Source organism: Echinops telfairi, unplaced genomic scaffold (genome assembly GCF_000313985.2).
Source record: "Echinops telfairi isolate 266 unplaced genomic scaffold, ASM31398v2 ScPeMD7_7462;HRSCAF=8500, whole genome shotgun sequence".
Classification (NCBI taxonomy): domain Eukaryota; kingdom Metazoa; phylum Chordata; class Mammalia; order Afrosoricida; family Tenrecidae; genus Echinops; species Echinops telfairi.
Genome location: NW_022111362.1, coordinates 4,135,897 through 4,143,638, shown reverse-complemented (window position 1 = coordinate 4,143,638; position 7,742 = coordinate 4,135,897).

Sequence of the window (7,742 nt, the reverse complement as noted above, 5' to 3'; positions counted from 1 at the left end):
GGGAAAAAAACAAAACAAATAGGCAGGAAAAAAGAAAAAGGAAAAAAAAACACCTGTTAGTAGTTCAAGGTTTGTCTTTTGACCTTTAGGAGTGTTTTCCGGACGTATCTGACGGGGTGCCACATCCTGGCCCCAAAGTCCATCCTTTGTACTCCCTCGGGCCCTCCTTGCTCTGCTTCGCTCGCCGCTCCATTGCATGCCCCCAGTGTTTTGCCTCAGTGTGGTGGGGTCAGCTCAGTCGCACATCCCACACTGTGGCTCTGGTGCTGTCCCACGTAGGGCCATGGGTCAGTGCAGGATGTCTCATCTTGCCATGGGGCCAGCTACACGGTCCTCTCTAAACATTGGGCCCTCTGAGCCGGGCTATCGTCCTCTGAGCTTGGTGGGCCCAGATGTGCTCCGCTCCATTCTTCCTCCTTCCTTTGCTTCCGCTTTCTTCTGGGTGTGGTGTGGTAGGTCAGTTCCTTTCTCACACCAGACGATCTATTTCCATTTTCTGTGGTACTCCCTTCCATGGTGGGGGTCGGGCTAATTCTGGTTAGGGCTGGCATATGGTCCAGTCTCTTTGTGGATTCCTCCACGCGTTATGTTGCCCTCCTTGTTTTGATGATGACATGGCAGGATGATTCATGCTCACCAGTGATTCACATTTTAAAGGGAGAAGTAAACACCAATTAGATAGATAAATAACTATGATGATTTTAGTTCCTGGAAAGTACTATGAAGATACAAAAAGAGGGGGGGACAGATTTAGCTTAAGGAATCAAGCATTACCTCTTCGAGGACATGGCAGTTGACCATAGTACAAAGTGACTTCTGGAGACCACATTTAACCTTCCAGATGAGAGTGTCTCTGATTGAGAGGATAACGAGTACATAATGAATGGCCCTCTCGCTATTTGAGGAAATTGTCACCTACTGCCTCTGCAGATCCTTTTTAGTTCTCAAGATTTTGCTATATAGACTGTTGTTTTTGTTTTGTTTTGTTTTTGCTTTATAGATCTGGTTGATCTTGAAGTAGATTCATAAGCCTCAGGGTTCATAACAAATGTCCAGTTCCTGGCACGGATTTGGAGTATGACTAGATATGGAGAACTTTACAGTCCAGAAACCAAAGGATCTCTTTATATTGTACTCCCTCTATTCCTCCTTTTTTTCCTTCCTCCCTCCCAAGCCAGCTTCAGCTGCAAAGTCCCTAATCACTTACCTGGTATTTCAAGTAAAAATCACAATTTATAGTTGATAAATCAGTTATAGTCAGGCCAGCTATCTACTTATTGGAGTTTAATTAACAAAAAAGAAACCTATCTTTATTATGTAATTAGCTGCTCATTTGCATACTCTATCAGTTTATGCGTTATGAGACAGCATGACTATAGGGCTTTTAGGGATGAGTACCCTTGGTATCCTTTAGATAGGGATTGTGTGCAATGTGTCAGTGCGAAGGATAAAACTAAAGACATTAATGTGATAATACAGCAAATGCCAAAACATTTACCCAGTTGCTTAGTTCCTGTGGACCCTAAGGAATTCCTGTGTCTTTGTTTTCTTTCTTCCAACTTTAAACCCTGTGCGTTTTACTTTCCAAGTGGTTCTACTTGTAGCTTACTTTCCCGACTGGGTGCTTATCATTTCTCAGCTGGTTCATAGCGGCTTCCCAACTGGTCTCCCAGGCTAACCATATTCCCTATATTAGACTGTCATCAAAATGGACTGTAGTGATTTTTAAAGTACATACATGTATATGAAATGTAAGGTAACCAAATGCAGAGAGCCTAGTGTAAAAGAAGCAATGTAGAAAGGAGGAATTTTGAAATTGGATGACCCTTGGTTCAAATGTTCTATTCTAACACTAATGTACTTATTTTTACTTAAACTTAGCCTCAGTTTCTCTATCTAGAAAAGGAGAAACATAATTGCATAAGTTTCTCAGGATAATTATGAAGACAAAAGGTAATCTAGGAAAAAGGTCTGACACTGTGCTTGGCATATAGTCAGTACTTGCTATAAAGCAATACTTTTATTTTAAATATAAGTCAGTACAACAAGGAAATGTAACCTGGGACCGAGAAGACCAGCCTTCACTAGCAGAGTTACCTTACATAATCAACTGCCACTCTCTGAGTTCAGACACCAGCAGCCCACAATTCTGGGGTTTCTTTCCTTGAAACTTTCTAATAATCAAATCCAGGAGGAAGGCCACCGAAGAGTGGGAATGGAGTTTGGGGATCCTAAAAGTCTTTGGGGTGACAAGACATAAGAATAAGAACTATTATTTTGTGAGTCAGTTAAACCAAAATTAGTTGCTGTGGAGTCAATTCCAACTCAGCAACCCCTTATGCCCGCGAACAGAACTGTTCTCCGCAGGGCTTTCAATGATTGAGTTTTCAAAGTCAATTGCCAAGCATTTCTCATCTGATTATGCACGATGCCAGGAATTTTATACCTGTCAATGCAGGTCCTTCAGTCAATCGTGCTGATCAGGTGGATTCATTCTTATCTAATCAATGAGAAAAATGCCAAGAGAGGTTGGTACCTTTCCCAAGATATCTCAGGTAATAGCAGTTATCAGGAATTAAGAATGAAGCTCAGATCTGACTAATTTGAAGTTTGTTTCCTTTCCAGGAGCTATATTATGGAATTGACATTAAATTGTTGGATTTTTATTATGTTTTATTGAGAGCTCAACATATGCATACAGTTTAGGATTATCTGGGAATGTACACATATAGAACAATTTTATTGCTACAGGAGGTTCTTTTTAGCATTGCTGTAAAGGGCTAAAAAGCCACATGGCACATCTTTGGATAGGAACATTAATTAACAGCACTGGACATTTCTCATTACTAAATACAAATCAAAGTGCTTAAGCGATAGACAAAGCTCATCATGGTGAAGGCAGCAATAGCCTCTGCTCCATACTGCTTCCTTCTTATGAATTGGATATGTGCTGGGGTCCTCATTCCTATCCATACTCGTAATCCTATTGGAGAATAGAGTTTTATGCTAACTAGGTTATTTCTGTATAGGATGTGACTTAAACCAAATAAAATTTTATGTTGTTGGTCATAAGTTTTGTGATTTGTTTTTAACTTTTATTGTGAATTAGATGGTTTTTAGAACATATCCTCAATTTTACAGTCAACAATTCATACATTTTGTCTCAATTTATGTAATGCAATCCTCTCATTTCACTGCCTCCCAGTGTTTCCTGTCTCCATCCCTCATTCTTCCTTAACCTGCTAAAATGTGTCCGTGGCTACATGCTTACCTTTTGATCTTGAATGGTTGATTACTCTAACCCAGAAGTTAATTTAATCCCTGAATGGAAGGGTGACTAAGGATCATAGTCTTGGGTCTCACCAGTCACTCTCTTTTTTAAAGAGAATATTTGCTAAGTTTAAAATAGGGCAAGGAGAGGGAGACCATTAGCCTCAGGTCATAGTGTTGTCCAAGAGTTTGCTGTAATACATAGTTTTAAAAAGGACATGGGAGATAAAAACAAAACAAAACAAAAACCTGTCACATAAACATGATTGCTGACCGAAAAAATATATCATAGCTACTAGTGGTATTCCTAGAATGAGGTTATGCCCACAATTGGGACATATACATTATATAAAGCAGAAGAACTTAAATTGCTGGTCCAGGAGCTTCCCTGAGGCAGTCAGACTTAACCAATGACTATTTGACCCTCAGAACAGTGATTTCTATCAAGGACACATATAACAAACCCTAAGGGAGACTACCCCTCCCAGATTTAACAGACTGGTGGAGGTAACCCACTTTCCAACACAGTCTATCTGAGGTCAAGACTATTCCCATCCCAGGTCAATAGTTAAATGGGATTCAGCTGATGCTTAACTTACATGCACAGTCTGCAAATGGATTGTGGGCTTTCTTTTTCACCCATAGTCTTCTATTGCTCAGAATTTAGACTCAAATGCAATTCCTTTTTCCTATCATGAATTTTATTATTAACAATACTTGGATAACACAGGCTAGTTGTGCTCCTTCCATGTAAACTTAGCTGACATTTCTTTTAGATGACAAGCCTTCAAGATCTCAATCTATTCTTTCTGAAGCTAGGTTTCATCTAATTTCTTTACTTTTTTTTTGCTATAGAACCCATGATTACTTCTTGAGAGCAAATATCGAATAGCGATACATCATAAGAACTAATTGTTCTTAGATTAGGACTTAAAACAAGGTGAGAACTCAAAATCCATTAATATATCCAAGGTTTATATATATACCTAGTCCATTTTAGAGGCAACAATATCAGATTTTTGAGGAGTAATATGCATAACCTATATGGGCATTTAGTAATTCTGATAATATTAATCTAGCCAATGGTATAGAATTAAAATAGTAGTGAAAAAAGGAAAAAAATACATATATAGGAGAGCTTATTAGACTAAAAAACATAACACTCATACAAATTAGAAACTTAAGTGACTGAACACTAAGAAAACAATGAGGATTTGACACAAGGCAAAAATTTTAATAATGATTCCTTATGAAGACAAAACTATGTCTGCAGAATGAGTCCAGGTCACAAAATGGAAAAAAAAATAGGAAAATAGCAAATATTTATTTGCCTTATGTTCCTAATTTTTAAACAACCTTGAGAGAGAGATTTTTACCAAAGTCTGATGATTTCAGAGTACATAATCTTAGGTTAGCTGTCATCTGCTTCTCACTCCAGAGTGTTTCAGCTTGAAGTCCAATATCGTATTTCAGTTCATTTTGTCTGTATCAGGTGTGTTTAAGGTAATGTACAGTTCACTTAGTGGGGTTTCCAAATCGGACATGCCCTCCACCTCTGGTCATGAATTTCCATTGACATTTACTGAACACCATTGGGGTGACCATGAGCCAATGACTTATATGTGTACGTTTGTTTCTGTCAGTTTGCTTGGTTTTTGTTTTGTCTTTGTGGTTTTATTGGTTTATTTGTTCTTCTTTTTCAATGTTCTTTTGAGTACTGTTTTCAGTGTACTAATTTTAGGTGGTGGTGTCCTGTATGTTTTTCTTGGGTTTGCCTGCTGTTGTTACATTTGGTATTTTTTGTAATGAGAGTGTTGCTTTTATAAATTCCTCCTGGTTTGGAAATATCTTTATTTTTCCCTTATATTTTAGAGATAGTTTTGATGGATAAGAGATTCTTGTTCAGCAATTTTTTTCTTTCAGCATTTTATATGTCATTCAATTGTCTCCTTGCCTGCATGATTTCTGCTGAGAAACCTGTGCTATTCTTATCTTTTTTCCTTTGTAGGTGACTTCCTTTCCCCTGAGTTGCTCTCGGGATTCTCCCTTTTTTGCCGAAGTGGCAGAAATTGACAACAATTTGTCATAATGGGTTTATTTGGGGGTCTCAGCATAGTGGTTACACCAGCCCCTCGGGGGGAGAAAGGTGGTGCTCTCTACTATCAAGATTTATAGTCTCGGAAACTCATAAGGGGCCGTTATACTCTGTTCTCTATAGTTCTACCCTGTTCACTATGATGGCAGTGAGTGAAAGCCTATTGGTGGTTCTCCCAACTTCTTGAAAAATTGTTTTCTCCTCTTTTATGTTGTTAAGGTAGTTTTATTTCATGATTTCTTTTACTGTTTTCTTTGTAGATTTTTTGGTTCTTCTTGCTCTGGGAATCTCAATGTTCATCTTCTGGACAATATACCACATACATCTTAAGCATTCTTCAGACACATTTGTTCTTTTTGCCAGATGTCGCTGGAATTGCCTTCAAGCTCAGTCATTCAGCACTCCAGGCCTTTGATTCTGTCATTCTTCTCATTGACCATGTTGTCTAATTCTGCTACCTTATTGTCTATCTTGTGGAATCCTAATTGGTGTAAAATTTCTTTTTTGTCTCATTATTCTCTGCATATTGCCCCCAGACATTGAACGTACCCAAATATTCTTCTGAGCTGAGTTCTATTTCTGTTAGTTCCAGGGTCTTTTCTCCAGGATATTCTTTTGGATTGGGATTTTGTTCAGTTGTTTGTGACTATTTTTGTGTTTTATTGTGTGTGTGTGTGTGTGTGTGTGTGGCTGCACTGTCATTAACTTCTAGTTTTGCAGCATTGTGGTGCAACTTTTTATGATGAAGGACTACTGAGTCAAGTGAGGGTAATTGACGCTATCAGGTGGTGCTAGAAAACAATAATAGACATACAGAAAATACAAAATGAAAGGAACAAGAAGGAAGCAAAAAGAGGAAAGGGAAAAGAGAACGAAGACAGGTGATAGGGGGAAAGCATAGTTTACAAGAAAAAGAGGGGGGGAAAGAAAAAAGGAGTTTGAAAAGGAGTAAAAAAAGTTAGGGGGATTATTAATTAAAGAAAAAAATGAAAGGAAAAAAGTCTTTTGGGGCAATCCTTTCCTCAGTACAAGAGCTTTGTAGCTGTAGTCAGTTAGAGCTAGGTGAGCCATAGTGAAAAGGTCTTGGTGCCAGGTGTGCATCTGGGGCAGCCATGAGTAAGCCCCATGAGTCATGCAATGCACACTAGGGACTCCTTTCTAGCACCACAGGCAGAGGCAGACCAAGGCCTGGACACTGACATCATGGAGATTTACAACCTAGCCTCTTTGCTGGTGCTACACAAGCAAAACAGAGGCCTGGAACCTGGCATCATGGATGTTCATTCCTTAGCCTGGTTACTGACTGGGTTGATCAGAGACCTGAATTCAGGTGCAATGGAGACATGTTCTTGTTTATGATTGCTGTTGTCATGGGACCCCAAGGAGTGTGACTGGCTGGGAGCTGGGGTCAAAGTAGAATGCTGAGTGCCTTGCAAAAGATGGTTCCCTTCTCCCCTCTCCTTTCTCAGCCTATCAACTTTTGGAAAGTAGGGATTTTTATTCACTAAATTGTTCTGGGAAATTTGAGGTTGCCCTGTCCTTCATTCCTTCCAATTCTCTGGTTTTGTTGTTGTTGTTGTTTTGTAGAAAGGTGTGGCCGTGCATGTTTTCAGTCAGTCATCTTGTCCTGCAAGTCCTCAAGTAACTTTTGAACTATATAGAGAGGAGATTCAGCACACAGAAGGGATGATAGATGTCACATAAAGATTACCAAAGAACCAAGAAGCAGAGCTAAAAGAAAACATACTTCCCCAGAGCTGACGCAAAGAGAGCCTTCCCCTAATCTGGTGCCCTGAACTCAGATTTTAAGCTTCCTGAACAAAACCCAAAACTTTAGCCTCCCCAAATCAAACCAACTCACTGCCATATAGTCAATTTCTCTTCACAATGACCCTATAGGGAAGGGTACAACTGTCCCTGTGAGTTACCAAGACTGGAACTCTTTACAGGAGTAGAAAGCCTCATGTTTCTCCCTTGGAGCAGCAGGTGGTTTTGAACTGATGACCTTGAAGTTAGCAGCCCAATGCATAAGAATATAAATTTCTGTTTGTTAAAGTCAATGACTTGTGGCATTTATGTTATAGCAACACTAAGAACCTCAGGTATTACTCAGGGTCTGAAATAGTCCTTAGAGCATTGAAGTGGCTCCATTAAACCCTGTTTCTCTGTGTATGGAAATGCAGAATTTCAGAATCCACACCAGACATGCTGAATCAGACTCTAAATTTTAACAAGATCCCCAGATGAATTGTGTGCAGATGGAAGTTTCAGAAGCACTGAGTGTCTTTCTCTTTGAAACCTTCCTCACTGTTTAAACAAAAACTTCCAGAAGGCACCTGTCTGTGTTGCTAGGTGCTTTCCAGTAAACTCCAGTTCA